This window comes from Aquarana catesbeiana, linkage group LG01, assembly GCF_042186555.1.
Source record: "Aquarana catesbeiana isolate 2022-GZ linkage group LG01, ASM4218655v1, whole genome shotgun sequence".
NCBI lineage: Eukaryota > Metazoa > Chordata > Amphibia > Anura > Ranidae > Aquarana > Aquarana catesbeiana.
This window is the reverse complement of record NC_133324.1, coordinates 727,215,428-727,242,896: the sequence shown is the minus strand read 5'-3', so window position 1 is coordinate 727,242,896 and position 27,469 is coordinate 727,215,428.

The window sequence follows — 27,469 nt, the reverse complement described above, 5'->3', positions numbered from 1 at the left end:
CTCCCCCAGACCAGCCCTCCAAAAGTAAGTGACAATCTCACCCCAGTAGGGGGAAGATTGTCAGCTTTTCACCTACAGTGGAACAAGATATCTCCAAGTCTGTTCGTGAAAAGCATCATAACTCAGGGATACAGGCTGGAATTCTCAGAGCCACCCCCGAGCAGATTTTATGTTACAGCCCTACCAATGGATCGGGAAAAAGCTTCTGCAATGATGAGCCCGCTGCAGGATCTGATTCAGCAAGAAGTGATTATCCAGGTTCCAAAAAGTCAAGAGGGCAGGGGCTTCTATTCTCCTATATTCCTAGTGAAGAAGCCTACGGGGAAGTATCGACTAATTCTGAACAAATCAATTCGGTACAAGCATTTCAGGATGGACACAATTTTTTCAATTACGAAACTGCTGACTTCAGACTGTTTCATGGCATCACTGGATCTAAGGGATGCTTATCTTCATGTTCCGATAAATCAGGCTTCTCAATGCTTTCTACGCCTGGCCCTGGATCTAGGGACCTCAGTCTGGCACCTCCAATTCAGAGCTCTGCCGTTTGGACTTTCATCCTCCCCCAGAATCTTCACAAAAATAATGGCGGAAGCACTGGAACCTCTGAAGTTGAGAGGGATTTCAGTTGCCCCCTATCTGGACGACCTGTTGTTCTTCGCAGATTCCAAAGAACAGGTCTTGTCAAATCTCCACTGGTCACAGGCTCACCTCAGGAATTTAGGGTGGCTCCTAAATCTGGAAAAGTCAAAACTGGAACCCTCACAGGAGATGAAGTTTCTGGGTTATACCATAAACTCGGTGCTTCAAAAAGTCTTTCGCAGGAAAAAAGGGAGAAGATCCAATCAGTGGTGAAACAAGTTCAGAACAACCTGTCAGTGTCACCCAGGTCAGCTATGGTGGTCTTAGGTCTTCTTACGGCATCGATTCCTGCTATTCAGTGGGCCAGAATGCATTCCAGACCCCTCCTGTTAAACATACTATGCAGTTGGTCCTATCAGGAGCCACTAGAGAAACAGATAAAGCTTTCCTTAAAGGTAAAGAGGGCTCTCTTGTGGTGGAGAAATCCATCCAACCTGACAAAAGGCCTTTCTTGGGTCTTTCCCCTGGACAACCTGGACTAACGACGGACGTGAGTTCTTGGGGCTGGGGAGCCCATCTGGGCGGTCAGACTTCTCAGGGGGGTCTGGTCCAAGTCGGAAGCCCAAAAATCCTCAAACTGGCGGGAAATGAAGGCAATTTTTCTTGGTCACCTAGCCTTTCAACATGTAGTAAGGGGCCATCATGTTCAGGTTCTGTCAGACAATACAACTGCAGTAGCCTACATATTCAAACAAGGGGGAACCAGGAGCAAAAGACTCCTGGAGTTGGCCAATCAATTACTTACCTGGGCAGAACAGAACACAGCCTCATTATCAGCAGTCCACCCGAAAGGTTCTTAGAATCTACTAGCAGATCTTCTAAGCAGAAGGAGGCTGGTGGAAGCGGAATGGAGCCTGAACCAAGACGTTTTCCTGATGGTCTCCAAAGCTTGGGGGCAACCTCAAATAAATCTGTTTGCCAACCAACAGAACTCAAAGGTACGCAAATTCTTCTCTCTCCACCGATAAGATCAAGCAGTAGGCATAGATGCCTTCGCCCATCTGTGGCATTATCAGCTGTGATATGCTTTTCACCCATTTCCTCTGATACCACTGGTCCTAAGGAAATTCAGAGAAGAAAAAAAAATCTGGTCACTCCCTTCTGGCCAAAAAGGCCTTGGTTCAAAGCTCTATTAAATCTGGCCACGGAACCTCCATGGAAGCTACCGTCCAGAAAAGATCTTCTAACGCAGGGGTCAGTGAACCATCCAGAAGCGGACTGTCTTCAGTTAACAGCTTGGTTTCTGAGGAAGACCTCTTGAAGGCAAAGGGACTATCTGATAAAGTAGTAAAGACCCTTCTTTCAAGTCGAAAAGAAGTCACTCGGGCCATTTATATGAAGGTCTGGAAAAAATTTAACTCCTGGTGTGCTTCTCAAGGCCTCCAGGTTAAAAGTTCAGTATCTGTTCTTGAATTTCTCCATAAGGAAATGGAGAAGGGACTGGCAGCCAGCACCCTGAAGACCCAGGTGTCGGCTTTATCTGTTTATTTTGAAAGAACTTTATCTAAAGAAGTTTTAATTTCAAGGTATTTTAGGGCACTTGCACGAAATAGGCCAGTAGCCCTTAAAGATTTTCCCAGTTGGGATTTGTCTATTGTTTTGCAGGGTCTCTCGGGAGCTCCGTTTGAACCCTTACAAGAAGCCTCCTTGCAGAATTTGGTTCTCAAAACAATTTTTTTGGTGGCTATCACCTCTGCAAGAAGAATTAGCGAACTCCAGGCTCTGGCGGTTACAGAACCTTTCCTGAAAGTTTTTGCAGACAGAGTGGTCCTTCAAATGGACCCAGCGTTTCTTCCCAAGGTTTCTTCAACCTTTCACCGCTCACAAGAAATAATCCTGCCCACTTTCTCTTAGACTCCGACCAATCCAGGAGAAGAAGCTTTTCACCCTCTGGACATGAGGAGATGTTTGTTACACTTCTTACAGTAACCAAAGAATTCAGAAGATCGAATGCTCTCTTTGTGGTTTTCTCAGGCTCACGCAAGATAGAGAAAGCTTTCAAAAGTATGCTGGGCAGATGGCTTAGATTGGCAATCACAGAGGCTTACAAAGCCAAAAGAGAAATACCCCCTTCAGGTATTGCTGCTCATTCCACAAGATCTACGGCAGTTTCCTGGGCTGAAAGGGCCGGTGCTACACCTGATCAAATTTGCAAGGCTGCTAATTGGTCCAACTATTCAACATTTCTCCGACACTATCAGTTGGATTTACTGTCCGCCACAGATCAAGCCTTCAGCAGAAGGTACTGCAAGCAGTAGCCCCACCCTAGAGTAAGATTCTCGGGTTATCCTCTGCAATGTTGTCCTGAAAGGCGATTTGAGAAAGGCACAGTTAGACTTACCGGTGACGGTATTTCTAAGAGCCTTTTAGGACAACCGTTACTTTCCTCCCTTTGTTTATCTTAGAAGTGATTTTAAGTATCTATCATGGTTGTTTGGTGGTTTTCTGTGCTTTGTTTTCAAGTTTGTAGGAGACCAAAATAACTGAGGCCATGGTGGAAGAGGAGGGATTTAAAGGCTGCATGTGTTTTCTGTGAAGAAGGTGGAGCTACGCTCTCTCCAAGGTTGTCCAGTAAGGCTCTGTGAAATACCGTCACTGGTAAGTCTAACTATGCCTTTTTCAGCTGTTTGCTAAGAGCATCAAACATTTCATCTATAAGTGGATACCTGCTAAATGAAGAACCCGAGATTACAATTGCATTTGTCATTTTTATTGTAAGCTTTCAGTAGCTTGGCCCCATTAACCATTTTGTCTTGAATGTATTGTAACTGTACTGTCTCCCTTTATTCTTGTGTTGCAAAAACTGTTAGCACTATATAAATCATGTAAAACAATTGTATATCTTTGACAAATATTATTTATTTCTCTTCATGTTTTTTGTAGCACCCCTTAACCCCTAGAGGCTATTAGTGACCTCTATAGGTCAGGTGGGGCAGCATTTCACCTTAGTGTAGAGTCTTTGACTTATAATGGGATTGTGGACAGATAGGTGCCAGGCACTTTTTAGAGCAAATATGGAGTTTATTGGCTCCTCTCAAACTTCTGGGAGAAGGGGTTAGGGCACACCAAGGAGATGTGCAGACTCCAGAAGAGGTACAAAAACAGTACTTACTACCTTCCAAGGTAAAGAAGCTTGAAGCCACCTTGGCATCCTGTGCTCCTGACTGTAAAGTACTTGGTGGTCTAGCTACGGACTCCTGAGTAGTTGTCACCATACTTTAGTTGAGGACCAATTGTCAGTTAAAGTAGGTAAAGTAGCTTCCCTGGTACCCTATTTAAGCTGAAATGCCTCCATTGAGCTTCAATCCCCTTACTCAACATCTAAAGCCTCACATCTTATGCCTCTTTTCAAGCACAGGGTAGGACATTTTAGGCTACTGGCCCAAGAAATTAGGACACAACTATATCTATCTCTCAGGAGGCCTGAGAAAGACTCCATTTTACAAGGTTACATCTGCCTACATCCACCAGGGGGAGCTGACAATGAGAAGGAGCTCAAGAGACTTGCTGTTTGGTAGCATTTAATCATTGCAGATGAAGTTCAGGAAATAAACTTTACTAAGGCAGTTAATGGACTATTATGCCCCGTACACATGATCGGAAATTCCGACCAAAAAAGTTTTGTTGGCAGAAAATTTGAGAACCTGCTAGCCAACATTTGTTGGCGGAAAGTCCTACAACAAATGTTCGATGGAGCATACACACGGTCGGACTTTCAGCCAACAAGCTCAACATCCAACATTTGTTGTCGGAAAATCCGATCGTGTGTACGGGCACATTAGACTACAATTTCCCATACTACCCAGGTAAAAAGAGAGAGAGAGCTGTATTTCTACAGGCTGAATACCAAGGGATTTCCTCTTTGCTGCAAGGAGACCGAGGTGTGCACATCACTGGTCATGTGTGCATATCAGCCTTCTACAAGCCTGTGGCAATTTACTGAGGACTGAAGTCCCTCCGAGTAGATCCAGAAGTGAGCTGACATCTGAACATTGGAACCCTTGTTGCTGTATCACTGGGACTAATGAGAGGACTCTGTTGCCATTAACCTGGATTTGCTAGCAGAGACTGCACACATAGGGATTAGTCATCTAACTAGCAGCATTATTTACTGCATGCACACTTTACTGGGACTGTACTCATGTGCACCACCATAGGTCCCAATGCTAGCTGGCTGACGAACTAGGGCTAAAGACTGTTCACTCAGATAGCTGCTTCCAGGGCCGGCCCAAGACATTATGCTGCCTGGGCCGGCCCAAGACATTTTGCTGCCTTGGCCCAAGAAAGCAATGCTGCCCTCCCAAAAAAAAAAAAAAATTGTAGATGCTATAACTTTTACGCAAACTAATCAATATACGCTTATTGCGGGGGTTTTTTAACCAAAAATATGTAGCAGAATTCATATTGGCCTAAAATGATGAAGACAAAATTGTCGCTCTTTTTTTGTTTAAAGTGCAAAAAATAAAACCCACAGAGGTGATCAAATACCACCAAAAGAAAGCATCGATTTTGTTTGGGTACAGCGTTGCATGACTGTGCAATTGTCAGTTAAAGTAACGCAGTGCCGTATAGTAAAAAAATGGCCTGGTCATTAAGGGGGCAAATCTTCCGGGGCTGAAGTAGTTAAACGGGGCTGGGCAAGGCAAGTCCCTCTTAGGCTCTCATGTCTCATACAACTTGTGACGTGTAGGAAAAAAGATGTCAATACCGTGCTCAAAATTAACAAAAGTCAACAAAACTAAACAAAAAATCAAACAAAAAATGTGTGAAGCAGCAGCTAACATATGAAATACAGAACATATGCACAGTAACTAGGTAAACAATAGCTGCGCTAAAAGATGATAATCTAAATTGTGATTGTCACATAGTTAGTGATAATAATGATAAGTGCACAAAAATATAGTGATATTAGAGAAGGGTTAACAAAAAAGTCCAAAACAATGTGCCATAAGCTGGGTTCAAAGTCCAAAAGTGCAATCTTCCATCACCAGTGATATTGAAACCTCAAAACAAATGCACGCTTACCAGAGGCGAGCAAGAAAGGGCTTGCGGCTTAAACCCAGCCAGGGCCTTTCTAGGAAGTATCAGATAATAGGCTCCCGGGGAACACTAGTCCAGGATCGATATGCAATCAATAGGTGGAAGGAGCCCTCTGGTACCAAGACATCAGGGCATGAAAGAAAAAGTACTTCCCATAGTGTAATACTGTAGATATAATTTATTAATAAAAAAGAGTAACACTTACAAACTGGTGTTTAAAATCAAGCAAACAAGTAGCTGGCCGGCGTGCGAGCGCCGTGACTCTCCGGGGACAGCACGCGATACGTCAGTATGTCCTACTGCCCGATGCGCGTTTTGACATACAATGATGTCGTCTGTGCCCCAGGTGCTGTGCAAGTGGACTGTGGACAGCTACTCAGCTCACAGGCACAGCAGCTCTCTTCAGACATGCTCCCTTTCCTCAGGCTCTGAGCCACGGTGAAGAAGATGGAATATGGAAGAGGTGGGTGCGTGAAAGCGGAGCTAATTGACTAGGCACGGAGGCTGAGCATTCTGAATGCTGGGGCGGCCGCGGTCTCTGACGTCACTGGTTGCTAGATGCCAGGCAGCAGGCGATTCTAGCAACCAGTGCAGCGCACAGCCGGCCAGGATCGGCCCTGCTCCTGCTGACTGATCCGACCTCCCCCTGACAGGTAGGGTAAGGCCGGGCGGCTAATAAGGTGCGGGCATAGGCGTGCGCAGCCTATTGCATTAGGGTGTGCACCCCAAAGCTCAAACACACATGCTTGTGTATATATATTGTCAAAAGTATTGGGACACCTGCCTTTACAGTCTTATCTCGTAGGGTTCACTATTGAGTTCGCCCACCCTTTGCAGTTATAACAGCTTCAATTCTTCTAGGAAGGCTGTCCACAAGGTTTAGGAGTGTGTCTGTGGGAATGTTTGACCATTCTTCCAGAAACGCATTTGTGAGGTCAGGAACTGATGTTGGACGAGAACGCCTGGCTCACAGTCTGCACTCTAATTCATCCCAAAGATGTTCTATCGGGTTGAGGTCAGGACTGTGCAGGCCAGTCAAGTTCCTCCACCCCAAACTCGCTCATCCATGTCTTTATGGACCTTGCTTTGTACACTGGTCCAAATCATTTGGTTGAGGGGGGATTATGGTGTAGGGTTGTTTTTCATGGGTTGGGCTTGGCCCCCTAGTTCCAGTGAAGGGAACTCTTAAGGCGTCAGCATACCAAGACATTTTGGACAATTTCATGCTCCCAACGTTTGGGGATGGCCCCTTCCTGTTCCAACATTACTGCGCACCAGTCCACAAACAAGGTCCATAAAGGTCCATAAAGACATGGACTTAGCAAGGGTGGTGGAAAATGTACTTCAAGTGCAAAAATTCACATTACAATAGTAACTAAAACATATAAAATTAAGTGTAACAATCTTAAAAATAAAAATTCCAAAATGCTATAATGGTGTGAACCTCCCAACTAAAAATTTGTTGCACTTGAGGTTAATCTGTATAGCCAATATCTATAGGAAGGGGTTTCCACCATCCCTGCTAAGTTTCATTTTATACAGTATGTCTTATTTTAGTTTGATGTGTATCATATGTGAAGTTGCGCATCAGAGACGGGTATTGTGCTAATATTGAAGCCTATTGAGATTTCCATACATTAGAGGATTCCACCATTATTGTTAAGTTATTGATCAGTAAGTTAGCGCTGCACTTTTTTTTTTTTTGTGGTGTGGGAACACATAACAGTGCTTAGCGGCAGGCCTTTTACTGTCCCCTAAAGTGTTCGGGTTTGGCTTGAAGAAAAAGTGCCAACCCTAGGGGACACCCATGTGGGTGCACTCCTGACCTGGGCTGCGTGCAGCCATAAACACACACACACACACAGTGTGGCTCGGCCATATCCTCACTACCTCCTCACAGCATTTGACTAATAACAGCAGGAGCCTATGGCCCCCGCTTCTGCCTGTGTCTCCTGTGAAACCAGCAAGTCAGTGGAGTGGTGCTATAGATAGGTGTCTTCATTTTTATTTTACCATTTTTTTGGAATGGAAGTATTATAACCCCTCATGATATTTAAATGTGTGCATTAATAAAAATCAAAATGACACTCGTGGATTCAGTCATGGATTCAGATAAAGGTTCAGACATTTTCCCACAGTTGCCATGTTTAAAGGGCAATTTACAGTATATGGCCTCTGACATACTATCAGTTTGTGTTCATTGATATCTCACACCTGAATCCAGAGGCTGACAGCTATGGAATGTCTAATAGATTCAATGCAGGGATCAAGCTTAAATATCTCCGGAACTCATCTCAGGCTGAGACTGCATGCTTGGGTGCACAGGTGACTGAGAAAGTGAATTCATTTCACCTTTGCCCGAGATAAAAGAAATGAAAACCTCAGTAGATTTTTTTTTTTTTTTTGGATTATAAGTCTGTTGTTAGGCACATTAAGGAAATGACAGCTGCAGGAAACTGGAAAGGATAGGTAAGATGAGATTTGAGGAATGGAAAGTATGAGCGTACCCAGCATGCATTAAATGCACTCAACTGTGTATATGCTTTATGTACCAAAGTTTGTTTACAATGTAACTGTCATTGCTACAGTATGAGGCATGAATCACTCTGACAGCCATCCTTGCCAGTAGGCTACCTGCTACAGATGTGAAATGTCTGTCATTTTTGATCCTACAATTGTTAACAATGGATAATATGGCTTTTAGATAGACAGAAACTATGCATAACGGTATGGATTTGTAAGTCTGTTCAGCCACTGTTGTGGTACACACATCTGCCACACTTCACAGGCAATAAAATGACTCCTTTATTTCCTTGAAAAGCTTCCTGATCCTTGGACAGAGCTGATAATGCAATTATTGTCTAGTGAGCAGGAAAGCAGTAGAGGAGACTGGAAGTTGCAAATCACCTGCCTGTGCAGTGTAGCAGAGGTGTGTAAATCGTACTTGCTAAACAGAATTATAAACCCTACAGCAAGTAAAACAGGCCCCAATGCCCTTTAGTTTTCCAAATCACGGTATATTATAAGTGTAGCCCTCTTTGAGGGGTTATGAGAAATGCATTAAACCTGGGGGTAAATAAGAGAACCAGAATCTTCACTAAGTAGAAGAGTGGGTTTGATAATAAAGTTGGTATCCTCCACCCAGGACAGGGTCTCTGTAAATAGTGTGGTTCTCTTTCTAGGAAATTAACCAGTAATCTAATTAAAGTAATTGGTAGCAAAAACTACTGCCACCAGCATATAACATATACCATAAGTCGTAGCTCCCAACTGTCCCTGATTTGGAGGGACTGTCCCTGATCTGGAGCAATGTCCCCTTGTCCCTCATTTTGGTCTGATCTATATAGATGTATATAAAATGCACTTTTTATCTATCAAAAAGTGTTTCCCAGTGCTAAACCTTTCATCTGAGTAAATTGCTGCATTTGTAAATTCCAAAAGCTAATATAAAGGAATAGTAGTGGTAAAAAAAAGCACTTGTGGGTTAAACCAATCTTGTTTTTTGTACAATTCTCCTTTAACCTCCCTGGCGGTATGATTATTTCATATTTTTGATACTGAAAGCGGTACAATTATTTTGCATAGAAATTTGGCGTTTTATATTTTAGGCCTGCAATTCTTAGCAATAACACACTTAGACCTGTCCACCAAGAGTCTAGTAGATATCCCGGGTATGATGAAGTTTGAAACACAAAATCATAAATTATAATATAATAAATAAATATAAATAATTATAAAAAAATAATAATAAAATAAATTTACCCACGATTCACTATCGCTTAATTCTGCAAGTGTTCTAATTTACTATTGCTGTTTTCTAGCTGGTCTAAAGCCACTTTTGATGTAAAGGGACACTTTTTGGTTGCTATGGACAATCTCAAGTTTCCAGGCAGAAAGAACAGTATATATGATATAAAACTGCATGCAGGGCATGGGCCAAAGCATTGGGGACAAAAGAGATGTGAAATGATTTCATACAGTACTGTAATCTGTAAGATTACAGTACTGTATGTGTTATGATTTTTACATTTTTTTTAATTTGCCACCAGGCTCCGCCCCCGTGTGTCGCGACGCTCGCAGGGAATGGAGCCTGGCACAGAGAGGCTTCGGGCAGAGGACGGAGCCCGCAGACACCACGGGGGGACATCGTAGGATCCTGGGGACAAGGCAAGTAACACTGCACCAGGATCCTGAGATGTAATCCCGAGTGTGGCTCGGGGTTACCGCTAACGGTGCTGAAATTTAACCCCGAGCCACACTCAGGAATACTGTCAGGGAGGTTAAGGGCCCCTCCCCCTTGCCGAGAGCCCCCATAGCAAGCCCCTTGCTGTGATAGCACTTATGTGTGCTCGTTCCCGAGATGATTCCCTGCATCCATAAGACACAGAGAGCACGGCTTAGAGCCCCGCCCCCCGCTCCCACCTCATTGGCTGTGATTGACTGCAGTGGGAACCAAAGGCTCCCGCTAATGCATCACAGTCAATCAGGAGGGAGAGACTCGGGAGAACCTCGGGTCTCGTGCACATCGCTGGATCGAGATCAGGCTTAGGTAATTATTGCTTATTATAAGAAAAAAAATTGGGACTTTATATGAGGCATTGACTGGGTAAATTCATATGTCTCCATCCCTGTTGCATATTGAAAAAAAAAGGGGGGGGGGAATAATTGGGACTTTATATGAAGTACACAACTAAATGAACAAACCAATGGGTATATAATGGATATTTAATATTGCAAAGGAGTATACATACATCTTAGTAACAGTGGAAGATAATTAGTCTCAGTAAATAGCGTCTATCCATGAATTATGTAGACGCTATTTACTGAGACTAATTATCTTCCACTGTTACTAAGATGTATGTATACTCCTTTGCAATATTAAATATCCATTATATACCCATTAGTTTGTTCATTTAGTTGTAAATTAAAATAAGTATTCCAACATGATAAAACATATAATGGACATTGAGTATGCATATCCAGAAAGCAATAAGCGTAACCACATAAAGGCATGATAGTATAAAAAGGAACGATTCATTATGGTATAGCAGGGATATGCAATTAGCGGACCTCCAGCTATTTCAGAACTACAAGTCCCATGAGGCATAGCAAAACTCTGACAGCCACAAGCATGACACCCAGAGGCAGAGGCATGATGGGACTTGTAGTTTTGCAACAGCTGGAGGTCCGCTAATTGCATATCCCTGTGGTATAGGATAAAATACTCATGTGATACAAATAGTTGCTGTGACGTAGCATTGTAAGAAGGCTCTACGCGTTTCATAATTGTTTCACTCATCAGGAGCCAATACAAATTAGATGGATCTATAATAAAAAGTAAAAAATGCCAAGATAGTATAATGAAAAATAGAAAAAAATCGGGGAAAAGGAAAGAGGGGGAACAATGGTCCCAACAACTCTTACCTAAGGTTGGTGTATAGGTCAAATAAATGGAAAATATCAGTAGCTGGAGGCGTAGTGGAAAATGTCCTACCTGGGAGCTGAAGTGGTGAAAGCTGCAGCAAAAAGTCGGCACCAACATCAGTGATTGAACATATAGTAAGATAAGACCCCCAGTAAAACAGTTGTGATATTAAGTGGGTGCTATATATGGTCCCCTAGGGCTTGTATAAAAATTAATTAACAATGAATCAGTGAAGTGATTAACAACTGTTGAAGCTGGGGGAAGGGGGTAGTAGACCAAAAGACTGTAGACCAGTGACTAGGTGACCAGGTGAAAGAAACAAAGAGTTGGAACAGAAACTAGATATAGAGATATATATCCAACCAAGGAAAACAAGAGGTGACCAGGTAAAGGCTAGTGAGTAACAGTGTGAACCACAGGTACCTTGAATTAGGATGAAAAAGATGCGTCCAGTATGGTGCAAAGTGACACAAGAGTGCAGGAGGCAAATGGATTGTGAGCTCCCTGTGGGTGTAGTATAAATACCGACATCAGCCACAGGTCACCAACAACACCACACTGCGCAATCAATGGGGGGTCCAGCACCAAAGCCCGAGCAGTAGCAACGCCCGGTAGTTGGGTTCAGCCCTCCCTCGTGGTAAACGCAGATGGAAAACCAGCGTGTCGGTGTGCGGTGTCATGAATGATGCCACACGCACGGCAGGTAAACGTGGTGTCGATCCGCAGTGGATGCACGCCCACCCCCCGCGTCAAATAAGACCGGGAATTCCCGCAGCTCCCGGGAATGAGAAAAGCCACAGCCACCCCCAGTAGCACCTAAGAATAGCCCCTAATGACATGATTAAAAGCTAATAATGGCAATTGTATGTCACAGATAATACTAAAAGAAAATCCGGGGGTTTGGGTTGTGTACTTCACTAAATTGCTTAATATAAGAAAAAAAGGAAATTGGGACTTTATATGAGGCATTGACTGGGTAAATTCATACACCTCCATCCCTGTTGCATATTGAAAAAATGGGGGGGGGGGGAATAATTAAGACTTTATATGAAGTATGTGAAGTACACAACTAAATGAACGAACCAATGGGTATATAATGGATATTTAATATTGTAAAGGAGTACATCTTAGTAACAGTGGAAGATAATTAGTCTCAGTAAATAGCGTCTACATAATTTGTGGATATATACACATAAGTATTAAAACGTGACAAAACATATAATGGACATTGAGTATGCATACCCAGAAAGCATTAAGCGTAACCACATAAAGGCATGATAATATAAAAATGAACGATTCATTATGGTATAGGATAAAATACTAATATGATACAAATAGTTGCTGTGACGTAGCATTGTAAGAAGGCTCTACGCGTTTCATGATTGTTTCACTCATCAGGAGCTAATGCAAATTAGATGGATCTATAATAAAAAGTAAAAAATGCCAAGATAGTATAATGAAAAAGGGGGGGGAGATAATTGGGACTTTATATGAAGTACACAACTAAATGAACAAACCAATGTGTATATAATGGATATTTACTATTGCAAAGGAGTATACATACATCTTAGTAACATTGGAAGATAATTAGTCTCAGTAAAAAGCGTCTACATAATTCATGCACTGAATTCATTCACATCTGTGCATTGTAATGTGCTTAAACACATGTACATTGTGGTATGCTGTCTATGTGTATTGGGGAACACGACTCTACAACACACATAAAGCTAGAAGTTGTGTTTTACTTTGCATTACTGAAATCCAGTCTTGTGAATCTGGCCTTAAGCCCTGGTTCACATTGATTGCCGGCAATGGCAGCGTCCACATTGGTGTGACGCCACATTTGCGATTCCCAAAAGTAGTTTCTGTACTACTTTTGGCGATTTCGGGGTGCGATTTCCAAATGCAAAAATCCGCACAGATGTCTCTGAAATCGCCACCCCGAAATCTGGACTGACATGCAGGAATGAAATTGTGCGAGTTCAGCTGAACTCGCACAATTTCATTCCCACAGTCAGTGTGAACCTGGGCTAAAGCAGTATTAAACCCAAAAGCAAACATTTATTAAATTGCAACTTATCACATAGATGTGATGGCTGCATTAGTTTCCTTGTTTAGGCTTTCTTTCTTCTATTTTCATTTGGTTATCCAGGCAGTAAGTCTGTTGTTTTTCAACAGAATAAGCTCTCTTGCAGTTACAGGGATGAGACAAACCAATTGACACTGGCAGGGAGTGGGGGCTTAAAATGATCAGCTTTTATTTCCAACCTTGTATATATGTAAAAACTTTATCCCAAAAGGAAAAAAACTGTTTGCTGTAACAGCTTATACAAGACTAGCTGGAGTTTGGCTACCATAGCTACCATATTTAAAGTGTTACTAACCCCAGGACCCTGCATTCACTATATCTGTTATCCCACAGTACACAGAACATGGAAATGCAATTATTTTAGTAAATATAAACTGCTAAATGCCTTTTCTTATCAGCAGTATATCTAGCAATACACACCAAACTGAGCATATGCAGAGTGCCCCGTAGGTTCTGTACTATCAGGAAATGGATTGGGGAATGTGGAAGAAGGGGAGGATCAGAGAAGACAGGATCAAACAGCCTTTTTACACAATGTGCAGGATTAAAACCTTAGGTTCCGCAGTGAGTATAACAAGCATGCTTTACTGCAAATACAGACTGATTTTACTGTTGTGGGTTTAGTAACACTTTAAAGGGGTTGTAAACCCTCGTGGTTTTTCACCTTAATGCATTCTATGCATTAAGGTGAAAAACCTCCTATGCTGCAGCTGCCCCCCAGAGCCCCCCTTTTTCTTACCTGACCCCAATCGTTACAGTGACGGGGACGAGCACAGCAGCTCCAGCAGCTGTCTCGGGTCCTCATTAGATAGATTGATAGCAGCATGAGCCATTGGCTCCCGCTGCTGTCAATCAAATCCAGTGACACGGGAGCCGATGCCAAGTCCTGCTGTCTGTGTCAATGGATGCAGCAGCAGGACTTGGGAGCGTGCCCACACAAGTGCCCCCATGGAATGCAACTGTTCGTGGGGGCACTCGATGAAGAGGAGGGGCCAGGAGCGCCGGCGGGGGACCCCAGAAAAGGAGGATTGCACAGAGCAGGTAAGTATAACATGTTTGTTATTTAAAAAAAAAAAAAACCTTTACAATAACTTTAAATCTGCTAATACATCGAACACTCTCTCCCCCCAGACTGACAGATGCTGCTGTCCAAAGGTGCCTTCTGTGCTCCTTCATCCAGAGTGGAGGCAATCTAATACACAGGTGTGTTACTGGCCAGATCACCAGGGGAACACAGAGTGGAAAAAAAGCCTTTAAAAAAAGAAAACAAATGAAGCCACCACATCTAATGATTGGAAAGCTGCAATATATTACCTTTTTGGGTTTGGGTTTAATACTGTCTAAAGTCCACAAATGTAGCATTATTTGTAATGTAATAAATGAGCATGTGTTTTTTTAATGACTATATTTGTTTTTAACGCCTTTCCACCCACCTTTCTGAGTGATCCAAAAGTGGCATCTTCTCAGCACTCAATAAATTGACAAGTCATGGTTGACATGAAAATGATTCCTAAGATATGTGTAAACAGAGATAGCCCATTGTACTAGATCTTACTTATGTGCAGATGATTAATGGGCTTTGTTCATGAACTGTTTTACAATGATCAATGTGTCACTAAAGAAGTTTAACTTCTTTCTACAAGTCATGCACAGGAAAGGAATATTTACCCCAATAAAAACCACCAAGAGGTCCCATGAAGTGTTTGCTTTACATAGTAAACAGCAGATTGTTGACTCATGGCTGGAATGCCAGGGAAGGTTTGTATTTGTAGGCTGGATCTAGTGTCTACAGTAATGACACCTCACATTTCCAAAGTCAATAACAATGGCATTGTCTTTGCTATTGGTATGCTGCATCTAAAAGTCAAGACAAAGCTATTTCAAGTAGAAATGGTTGGTAGGTTGAATTTTCTTTTTAGTGTGGCCCTGAATGTCCCCAAATTTTAAATAAATGCAATGAGTTGCAATTTGCAAATCATTTACTAGTTTGATAGTGTTCCTTTCTTGCAGCTCTGGGATGGGAGGTCAATTTCCTATTAAAAAATACTATCTGCAAGAAGTTTGTTCTGCATAGGTTTATGTGGATATGCTCCAAGTGATTTGATACTAATGGATGACTTACCTTCCAGACCAAATGGCCACACTGTGTACAAGTACCATTGTTATGTATATTTGAGTACTGTTAAAGTCCAAATCCAAGGGAAATCCATTCTTTGTCACACTGTGTACAAGTGTAAGCCACCGTTGGAACTCCTGGGGTCACAGGCCGGGTGGAAAAGTCGGATTATTAAAAATAGGCACAACTGGGGCATGGGGGGCTGAAGTGACACTGATTAACACAGCATGTCCCACAGATGCAACGTAAGGGATAGTGTAGGACAGAAGATTGCCCGCTGATTTCTAACTTAGATCCACATCACGAGGATAGGCTAGGGTGCACAGGCCTGAGCCTCCAACATCACCCAGTCAGATTTAGTATATATTTGAAATAGCTGTATGATCTTGGCCACATAATAATATTTCCGGAGGTCTGGAACACCCAAGCCACCGACCTCTCGAGTCCTGTAAAGCATATGCCATGGAAGTCTAAGGTCCCAAGGGCGCCAAAGGAAGCGTAAATTTTGGTTCTGGAACCCCTGCAGATCGGTGGGCGGGATGAATTCCACACAGAAACTCACAGTTAATGCCAAAAGGTTACATAATTATAGGAAGAGAAAATCAGCACAAAAATCTTTTTAAACTACATGGAAAATTGCACATAAGGCAATAACATAATGTACATGTGGCACGTTCCATTATTCCATGCAATATACTGTAATTTGAAAACTCTATGTTTAAAAGTAAAAGAAACCAACCAAGGATAACAAAGATCCTGTATGCATAATGTTTTCATAAATCAATTACCTAAATTATAGAGCAATGACATAAGCACTTTCACAGTACTCACACATACGGTATTTAATACAATGAAGAATGTTATCTGTGGTATCTCAGTACAGAAAAAGAGGCTGTGTTAGACGCCCATCTCAATAATCACTTCTTTTCTTCCATGCATGCAGTCAGACATTGTTCAGCAGCGATCTGATTGAAAGTGGGAGTGGGTACCTGTCAAAACCAAGTTTCGGCTCCCCACAAAAAAAAGTGCCAAATGTGAGAGAGGAGGAGGGGAGGAGGAGGAGGAAGAGTGGAACTTGGGTAAAGTTCCGCATTAAGTCAATGTAGATCCTATGCATGTAGTGAGAGTTTTCTGAATGCATTTTTCCTGTAGAAACCTGTCATTTATGTTTAATTTTCAGAGTATTTTAGAAAAGACATGTATAAGATATGGTTTAGCTTAAAGCTGAACTACAGTCTTAGCTTCAGTCTTGCACAGTTGTACAAGTCCATCACCTGTACAGAAGTGCTTCGTCTGATTTCACTGCACACTCTAAGCTTCACACAGTGTGCATTAGAAGCTGCAGCAAATCGGAAAAAGCCTGCCTAATTTCCTGGCAGGAGGACAATGTCAGGGCTGGGCTCAGCCCCTCTCAGAGCTGGCCGCTCAGCTGTCGGCTAATTGCCAGCTCCTATCTCTCCACAGTTACCCAGCTGTTGATTATATCCTGCTCGTCAGTCCTGCCTACTTAAGCCGTTCAGCCCAGTGGATCTCTGCCTTCACCTTGGTCAACATCACAAGAGACTATCTCCTGCGTTCCTGTTTAAAGACTTGCTTTGCTGGCATTGATCCTGCTTGCGGTTCCACTACATTGATCCCAGACTTCTGGCTTGGCTGACTATCCGTTCCGGTTACTGAACTTTAGCTATGTTTTAACTATGTTTGTTCTTTTTACTTTTATTATTAAACAAGTGTGATTTAACTGTACTTCTGTCTTGGTCTGATTTAATGGTTTCTGACAGACATCCAGCATTATTTTGTCCTTACTGTCCTAGACCCACTCTGTTTATTCATTAGATTTCAGTTATTTTGATCATGGAGGCCCAGCATTATATGTGGGCATTACCTAGAAGAGTCTGCATGCAAATAAAGCATGCATAGATATACCCACTCCTACAGACTTACATCCAGCGAGAAGGCTGTTTGTTTTTCACACAACAATACTCCAGAGTCAGCCGTTGCTTGCGTTGAGGCTGTAGGAACCTAAGAGGAATATTGAAACAGGGTGGTGTGTCGTTTTCAGAATCCTTGTGCCCCTCCCACCAAACAATTGCATAGAAAAGCACAGAGATCCAATTATGATGTCGCTGCGTCTAAAATAGGATTTTATAATTAACATATTGATGAGGGGGAAAGAAGGAACCAGAGAAGGCAAAATATAGGCAGATTAATTTTCAGGTTTAAGCCTTATACATCATCATTCAGCTAGATGTGCAGCTCCCTATATCTCACATACTGAATCAAGAAACTGTCCTTCCTCCATCCTATATGAAGTAATGAATGGGAGATCAAACACATTTTCTTTGTTTTTGAAGTAGCAATGCACCAGCTCCATCAGCTACCAAACACATAATACTAGCAAGTCATAGACTATATACCAATCTAAAGTCAAAATGTTTTGTTAAGGTATAAAACACTCCTCTATGTGTTCTGCCCCTTTGCCCCTAAGCACTTACCTGACATTTGTCACCACTTACCACTCCAGCTCTGTCCCATTTGCAGCACTGCTCTTTTGACTTCCTAGTCTCACAGAAAAACTGAGAGCAGTGGGAGCCCTAGCCTCCCGCTGCTGTCAGTTAAACTCCAGTGAGAAGGGAGCGGGGCATGACTTACCAGTGCTGTATGTGTATATGGCTGCATACAGCCTGGCTCAGGAGCACGCCACCATGGGTGACCCCATAGCACATGGCTTGTTAAGGGGGCTCTCGGAGGAGGAAGGAGAGGACAGCGTCAGTGGGGGACTGCCAAAGAGGAGGACTGCTCTGTGAAATATTGTAGCACAAAGCAGATAAAAATAACATCTTTTTTACTTTAGTTATAAAAAATAGCCTTTAATAGCACCTTAACTTTAACTACTTGACAACTGGGCACTTAAACCCCCTTCCTAACCAGACCAATTTTCAGCTTTTGGTGCTCTCACATTTTGAATGACAATTACTCAGTCATGCAACACTGTATCTATATGAAATTTTTGTCCTTTTTTTCACACAAATGGAGCTTTCTTTTGGTGGTATTTAATCACCGCTGGGTTCTTTATTTTTTGCGCCGTAAAAGAAAAAAGACCGAAAAATCTGTAAAAAAATACATTTTTCTTCATTTCTGTTATAATATTTTGCAAATTAGTAATTTTTCTTCATATATTTTGGCCAAAATTTATACCGCTACATATCTTTGGTAAAATTAACCCAAATCGGTGGATATTATTTGGTCTTTGTGAAAGTTATAGAGTCCAAAAGCTATGGTGCGAATATCTGAAAATTGATCACACCTGAAGTACTGACGGCCTATCTAAATTCTTGAGACCCTAACATTCCAGAAAAGTACAAATACCCCCCAAATGACCCCTTTTTGGAAAGAAGACATTCCAAGGTATTTAGAAAGATGCATGGTGAGTTTTTTGAAGTTGTCATTTTTTCCCACAATTCTTTGCAAAATCAAAGTTTTTTTTTTTACTTTTTTTTTTTCCCACAAAATTGTCATATTAGCAGGTTATTTCTCACACACAGCATATGCATACCACAAATTACACCCCAAAACACATTCTGCTATTACTCCCGAGTACGGCGATACCACATGTGTGAGACTTTTACACAGCGTGGCCACATACAGAGGCCCAACATGCAGGGGAGCACCTTCAGGCGTTCTAGAGCACCCAGGCCAATTCTGACATTTCTCTCCTACATGTAAAAATCATCATTTATTAGCTAGAAAATTACATAGAACCCCAAAACATTATATATGTTTTTTTAGCAAAGACCCTAGAGAATACAATGGCGGTCGTTGCAAGTTTTTATCTTGCATGGTATTTGCGCAGCAATTTTTTTAACGTGTTTTTTTTGGAAAAAAAACTGTTTTGTGCTTTACAAAAACCAAAACAGTAAAGTTAGCCTAATGTTTTTGCATAACGTGAAAGATGAAGTTACGCCGAGTAAATAGATACCCAACATGTCACCTTTCAAAATTGCACGCGCTTGTGGAATGGCGCCAAACTTTGCTACTCAAAAATCCCCATAGGTGACGCTTTAAAATTTTTTACTGGTTACATGTTTTGAGTTACAGAGGAGGTCTAGGGCCAAAATGATTGCTCTCGCTCTACCGATCGCAGCGATACCTCACATGTGTGGTTTGAACACCGTTTTCATATGTGGGCGGGACTTACGTATGCGTTCGCTTCTGCATGCGAGCACACAGGGACAGGGGCACTTTTTTTTTATTGTTCATTTTACTTTATTTATTTTAGTTTGATGCTTTTTTCCAAAAAAAAAAATTTTGGACCACTTTTATTCCTATTACAAGGAATATAAACATCCTTGTAATAGGAATATGGCATGACAGGTCCTCTTTACAGTGAGATATGGGGTCAATAAGACCCCACATCTCACCTCTAGGCTGGGAAGCCTGAAATAAAAAATAAAAAAAAAACGATCCTGGCTTCGATCGTAGCGGTGAGTCGGTAGAAGCGCGGGAGGGGGGGACATCTCCTCTCGCCTCCCGTAAGAACGATCAAGCAGTGGAACAGCTGCTATGATCATTCTTATGGTGTAGGGAATCGCCGGCTGAAAAAGCTGATATCTGAATGATGCCTGTAGCTGCAACCATCATTCAGATATCCCCGCACAAAGTCAAGGACGTTGTATGACGGCCGGCGGGCGGGAAGTGGTTAAAACGCTTTTTTTTTTTAACACAAAGTTGTCCATTTATACAATATTTCTACCACATAACATGTACATACCAAAAATGACACCTCAAAATAGATTCTCCTGCTCCTCCTGAGTACGGCGATACCACATGTGTGAGACTTCCACAGCCTGGCCACATACAGAGGCCGAGTACAGCCGAGCATGGCTCAGCATGGCAGGGTATGGCGGGGTATTGCGGAGTATGGCGGGGTATTGCAGAGTATGGCGGGGTATGGCGGAGTATGGCGAAGTATGGCGGAGTATGGTGGGGTATGGCGGAGTATGGCGGAGTATGGCGGGGTATTGCGGAGTATGGCGGGGGCATGGCAGAGTATGGCGGGGGCATGGCAGAGTATGGCGGGGGCATGGCAGAGTATGGCGGGGGCATTGCAGAGTATGGCGGGGGCATTGCAGAGTATTGTGGGGGCATTGCAGAGTATTGCACAGCATTGCAGAGTATTGTGGGGGCATTGCAGAGTATTGCACAGCATTGCAGAGTATTGCACAGCATTGCAGAGTATTGCACAGCATTGCAGAGTATTGTGGGGGCATTGCAGAGTATTGCACAGCATTGCAGAGTATTGTGGGGGTATTGCAGAGTATTGCACAGCATTGCAGAGTATTGTGGGGGCATTGCAGAGTATTGCACAGCATTGCAGAGTATTGTGGGGGCATTGCAGAGTATTGCACAGCATTGCAGAGTATTGTGGGGGTATTGCAGAGTATTGCACAGCATTGCATAGTAGTAGGGATGGCTGAGCATGGATGGATGGATGGCTGGATGTCTCTGTGCAGCGCTGTGGGCACTACACATACAGCCCACAGCGCTGCAGCCATCCATCCATCTCCCTCTCCTCCACAGTGTACCGATCGGTACACAGGAGGGGAGGAGAGGAACCGGCGTCATCAGATGACGCCGGTCTGTTTACATGTGATCGCGCCGTCATTTGACGGCGCGATCACATGGTAAACGGCCGCGATCAGCGGCCATTTACCGGGATCCGTGATGCGCCGGGTCCTCTGGACCCGGCGGTCACGGATGTGTTCGGGTGCGCGCCTCAGGGGGCGCGCGAGAGGGGAATTCTGGGAGGACGTCATAGTACGTCCTCCCAGAGTTATCCAACCGCCCTGCAGCCGTCATTCGACTATGGGCCGGTTGGTAAGTGGTTAAACCAATGACCTGTAGTGGCTTTTAAAATGTCACCTATGGAAAATTTAGAGTACTGAAGTTTGTGGTTGTTTTGAAATTTTAATGCTTGACATGTTGGGTCTTATATTGTGTGCAGCAAAGTTAACATTATTGTATTTTTCACTTGAAGGCATTAAATCAACCGACAAAGAGATTTCAAAGCCATTTCCACCTGAGAGGAAGGAGGAGATCCTTAGGCTGAAGCTCTATGCACAGATGGACCGAGCATGTGATTCCTTCAGCCTCAGATCAGGAGGGCCAAGATTTTTTGACCGAAAGCAAGATGAACACCGAATTGCAGAGGAGTTTGGCTACGTGCCCAGGTAAAAACACACACTGGTCAACATACATTGACTGGCATGCACTGATCTACACTAACAGAGGACATCCAGATGTACATAAACTGACTGGTACATGCTTTAGAGAGATGCACACAGACACACAACCAAATTAGGAGAGAGTAGATCCCACACACAGATTATAGGGTGAGGCCTACTACAAACATACATCCAACATTAGAAAAATGATGACTAGCATCCAGTAGGGTAGCTTAGTGTAGTTTAGTGTAGGTCCTGCCCTAGAAGAGTCTACCTTGTCGTGGTGGGCAGGCTTGGAATCTCTTGGTCAAAAGTGTGTCAGTAAATGGAAGAGAGGATCACTACATCTTCATTTTTGCCCAATTGATTTCACCAAAGGACTCTTGGATTAATCAGAGTACATGAAATTAGTTGTATAAGGAATGGATGTTTATAGGTCCAGGATTATACTTTCATAAACTCACAATAAAAGTTGGTACGTTTTCATTTGAATTGCTTCCTCTTTTGTTTAACCCTTTCATGACCAGGGGTCATTAACACTTGAATGCAGAGGCCACATTTAGCAATTTTAGCTCCAGTATGCAATAGTTATCCTGTGAAAGGCAAAGTACAAAGATAACTAAAATTGCAAATAAGTAGGCAACCCATCAGAGTTAAAATAACAGCCCTACATTTTTTCTTCCACTTCTGGTGTGTGTTTAGGGATGTATACAAGGTATTGATGTATTTACATGTGTCTTAACCATATATGTACAGTACGTGTGTACTAAGAGTAGTGACAAGATCCTCTTTATGGAGACATCAGGGGTCTATTAGCTTCACCAAAGAAAAAAATGTAATTTTGAATCCTGTAATGAAACATTCCTTTAAACTAGGAAAAGATATCATGTTCTCAGGGAATGTTATATCCCTACACATTCCCCTCACAAAGCATCTAGGGATAGTAGGGAATGCTTTCCTTTTATCCAGGACTAGAGAATTTGCTCTATTCAGAAGAAGTGTTTTTCTGCCCTCCACAATCTATACTATAGTATTGGGCAGTGGCGGCTGGTGCTCAAAATTTTTGGGGTGGCGAAAACAAACTGAAAACCCACCCCCTCAATCAATTGCAGCCTCACTGTGCCCATAAAATGCAGCCGTTGTGCCCATCAAACACAGCCACGTGTGCCCATCATATGCAGCCACTTGTGCCCATCAAATGCAGGCCTTGTGCCCATCAAACGCAGCCACTTGTGCCCATCATATGCAGCCATAGTGCACTTCATAGCAGCCATTGTGCCCATCAAACACAGCCACTTGTGCCCATCAAATGCAGCCACTTGTGCCCATCAAATGCAGCCACTTGGGCCCATCATATGCAACCACATGTGCCCATCAAATTCAGCCACCTGTGCCCATCAAATACCGCCATTTGTGCACATCAAATGCAGCCACTTGTGCCCATCATATGCAGCCACTTGTGCCCATCAAATGCAGCTACTTGTGCCCATCATATGCAGGCACTTGTGCCCATCATATGCAGCCACTTGTCCATCAAATGCAGCCACTTGCCCATCAAATTCAGCCACTGTGCCCATCAAATGCAGCCACTTGTCCATCAAATGCAGCAACTTGTGCCTATCAAACGCAGCCACTGTGCCCATCAAACGCAGCCATTGTGCCCATCAAATGCAGCCATTGTGCCCATCAAATGCAGCCACTTGTGCCCATCAAATGCAGCCACTGTGCCCATCAAATGCATCCATTGTTCCCATCAAACGCAGCCTCTTGTGCCCATCAAATTCAGCCACCTGTGCCCATCAAATGCCGCCATTTGTGCCCATCAAATGCAGCCACTTGTGTCCATCAAATGCAGCCACTTGTGCCCATCCTATGCAGGCACTTGTGCCCATCATATGCAGCCACTTGTACATCAAATGCAGCCACTTGTGCCCATCAAATGCAGCCACTGTGCCCAACATATGCAGCCACTTGCCCATCAAATGCAGCTACTGTGCCCATCAAATGCAGCCACTTGTCCATCAAATGCAGCCACTTGTGCCTATCAAACACAGCCACTGTGCCCATCAAACGCAGCCATTGTGCCCATCAAACATAGCCTCTTGTGCCCATCAAAAGCAGACTCTTGTGCCCATCAAAAGCAGCCACTTGTGCCCATCAAATGCAGCCACTTGTGCCCATCAAATGCAGCCACTTGTGCCCATCATATGCAACCACATGTGCCCATCAAATTCAGCCACCTGTGCCCATCAAATGCCGCCACCTTGCCCATCAAACGCAGCCATTGTGCCCATCAAATGCAGCCACTGTGCCCATCAAATGCAGCCACTGTGCCCATCAAATGCAGCCACTTGTCCATCAAATGCAGCCACTTGTGCCCATAAAACTCAGCCACAGTGCCCATCAAATGCAGCCATTGTGCCCATCAAATGCAGCCACTTGTGCCCATCAAATGCAGCCACTTGTGCCCATTAAATTTAGCCACCTGTGCCAATCAAATGCAGCCACCTGTGCCCATTAAATACAACCACTTGTGCCCATCAAATGCAGCCACCTGTGCCCATCAAATGCAGCCACTTGTGCCCATCAAATGCAGCCACTTGTGCCCATCAAATGCAGCCTCTGAGCCCATTAAATGCAGCCACTGTGCCCACCGACCCCCCCCCCCCCCTGCAAGGTTTGTGGCTCTGGCAGCATCAACCCCCACACGCATGGATTGCGGCTCTGGCACCCCCCCGCGCGTGCTCTGGCACCCAAGGGGGGGTGGGGGGGATGCAGCCGATGGGGACTTACCTCCAGCGCGAGTCTCCCCGATCCTCTTCCTAAGGCATCCAATAGGGTGGCCTGGCGCTTTGGCCTATCAGGAAGCAGGTCTGACGTCCTGCCTCCTGATTGGCGGGGAGCAAGGTTAGTGTGAAACTAGCAAAAATTTATTCGCTATGGTCACACAATTGGGTGGGATCAGGGCGCACTCTCTGCGCCCTGAGCCCACTCTATTTTGAAGCCTATTAGAGCCTCTGGCTCTAATTAGGTGTTTCAAAAAATACCACTGCCTCCCACACCCGCCATAGGAATCCATGCGTTCGGGCCGCCACTGCCCAATTGCATTCAATAACCTTTGCCTCATGCTGACATTTTTTTTAATTTCTAAGCCCAAAAACACTATGGTGGCTGTCTGTACACACATGATCTGCTGGCCAAATGTTGCACACATAATCTACTCTAGTAGACAAGTTCAAATATGTCCACTACAGCCAATTGATTCTTGCAATTAGACATTTGTGGTGGACAACTTTCATTAAAAATGTAACTTGTCAAAGAAAACCAAAGGAAATTCACAGCTTAACATAACGACCAGTCTGCAACCAACCAAATCACCCTGTCTAACAGTATGCGTAAAAACAGGGGTTTAGTTTGCACACATTTGCAAATACATGCTTGAGCTGCAGAGCCACTTCTCTGCACCCCAGTATTATCTGCAGTCCTAATTCTAAATTTTGAGAGCCTCCACAGTAGAAGCACATGCATAATAATGGATAGGCAGAGGGTAGGTGAGCCTGAAGGGAGTTCACCCCTCCTTAAAGGCACAGGGGTGCACTGAACACCCAGCACATAGCACTATGGCAGCAAAGGTGTGCAGTGTGTCCCCTCACCAATATTTCAACAGTACAAACAAATTACCACTGTCCCCTCTTATAACTGGCCTTTGCAGTAAGGAGCACATGGAAGGGTGACATATGTCAAACACAACCAAAGGAAATTCCCAGCTCAACTTACCGACCTGTCTGCAACCAACCAAATTATCCTGTCTAACAGGATGTGTTAAAAACAGGGGTTTAGCTTGCACACATTTGCAAATACATACGTGAGCTGCAGAGCCACTTCACGGAACCCCTGTATTATCTGCAGTCCTAACTCTAAATTTTGAGAGCCGCCACAGTGGAAGCAAATGCATTATAATGGATAGGCAGTGGGCAGGTAAGTCTGGAGGGGGCCCACCTCTCCTTAAAGGCACATGGGTACACTGGATACTCAGCACATAGCACAATGGCAGCGCATGTGCCCATAGAGAGAGAGAGAGACGAGAGGCAGAACAAAGTAGGTGCTGGTATGTCAGAAGAAAGCACAGGAACAATAGGCAGGGAATGTCCATTCCAGCCAATTAATTCTTCCTCCAAACAGGCTCAGCCAACCCAACAGCAGGGCCTACATACATACACATCTGTCTGGTGTTTAGGCACCTTGCTGGTATCTTGCAAATTCCATAGACATTTGTGGTGGACAACTTTCATTAAAAATTTTAACTGGCCTGGTTATATATTTCCTGTCATTCTTTACTGTTACCTTGAGATAAGACTAGAGGTTATGGGTTTTGCCCAGCCCACAGACATACATAATCTTCTGAAGTCTAGGAATCTACAGTATGTAGGAAAAAAGTAACATTCTTGAGGAATAGACATCCCTCCACTATCGAATGTCTTTAGCCAGCTTACATTATGCATACTGTATACCTAGACCCAGGAAAAGCTAACAGTTTTGTTTTACTAGAGGATTTAGCCAGATTGTCATGCAAGCTCACCTATAGCTATAACCACACTGCTAATTATATGGCACACTTTTTTCATGTTATATTCCAGCATAAATTCCTGTTATTTTTACATGACACGCATATCCCAGTTTTGTCCTTTTAATGAATCAGCATCATTACAGCTTCCTGGCGCTAAACAATTCAGAATGTTGACGAGACGTCTGTTTTTTTTATGCGTCTCCAGTTATTTAGCTGCATAAAATATCTTCTAGGTTGCATGTATTACAGATTTTAGCTCTAATTGTTGCTGTTCACTCACATGTAAAATCCTGGGGATTTACATTCCAACTGCAAATTCCTAATTAATGTATGTTTTCTCAGGCAATATTTTGTTCTGTCATTTTCAAACCTCAAAATAATTCAACCAAGTTCATAATTACAATATGTACTTTTTGGACTTTAGTTTTAGTTTAACTATAGATGCAGAAAAATATATAGGTAAATTATGCCTTGCTGGCTGAGTTGATTATTAAATCGCAAACTTAAGATGTTTGAAAATGATTTTGTCAAAACATGATCCAAAAAAACATACTGGGTGGTCAGCGTGTAATAAAAGTGTCATAATCATATACAGTATACTACTAGCAAAATACTAATCTCAATATGAGATCAGTCTGAGACACTGTATTGATAGTTCTAAGTATGAGAAATGCATATGCATATTGAAAAAATGCTAAAAGAAATTATACCACATCAATCCTTCTCTGAAAATCATTGTCTGAAAATCATTTCATATATAAAATGTTTACTTATGACTACCTCTTACCAAGTTACCAGTCTTTAAAAGGTTTCATAGATACACTTCTCTTTTTCCCCTCTCTGTGGTCTACTTAAGAGCGTATCTTTCGCCCTAATTACCCTTGACATACAAGACTAACATTGGGACCATGAAATATTGCAAGAACTTAGTTCTTTACCAACACTACTTTGGCCAATTTAATCCAACACTATGCCTCACTTATTACTATTCCCCAATGCTATGCTACCAATGTGTACTAAGATATACCAAAGGAATTTTTTTCATTACATGTACTTATCAACCTGTGTTATCAGCTTGCATTGTGTGGGTTTTCCTTTTTCCTTTTTGTGTTTTTTCCCTTTTTTTTCTCTTTTATGACAAGCTACACATGAGGTATCTTCTCAAAGAACTGCAGCTTCATCATCAGAGTGAACTGTCTACCTAACGGCTATACTCTTCTTCTTTCATAAGGTAACGTCCACTATGGCCTATTGCAGCGATATGGTTTTTCCAATATAGAGACTTACAAATAGGTTACCACTTCAAAATCTTTATATCCTGCAAACTTTCTTCTAAACTTCATATACCCCAGTTCAGACACACCAT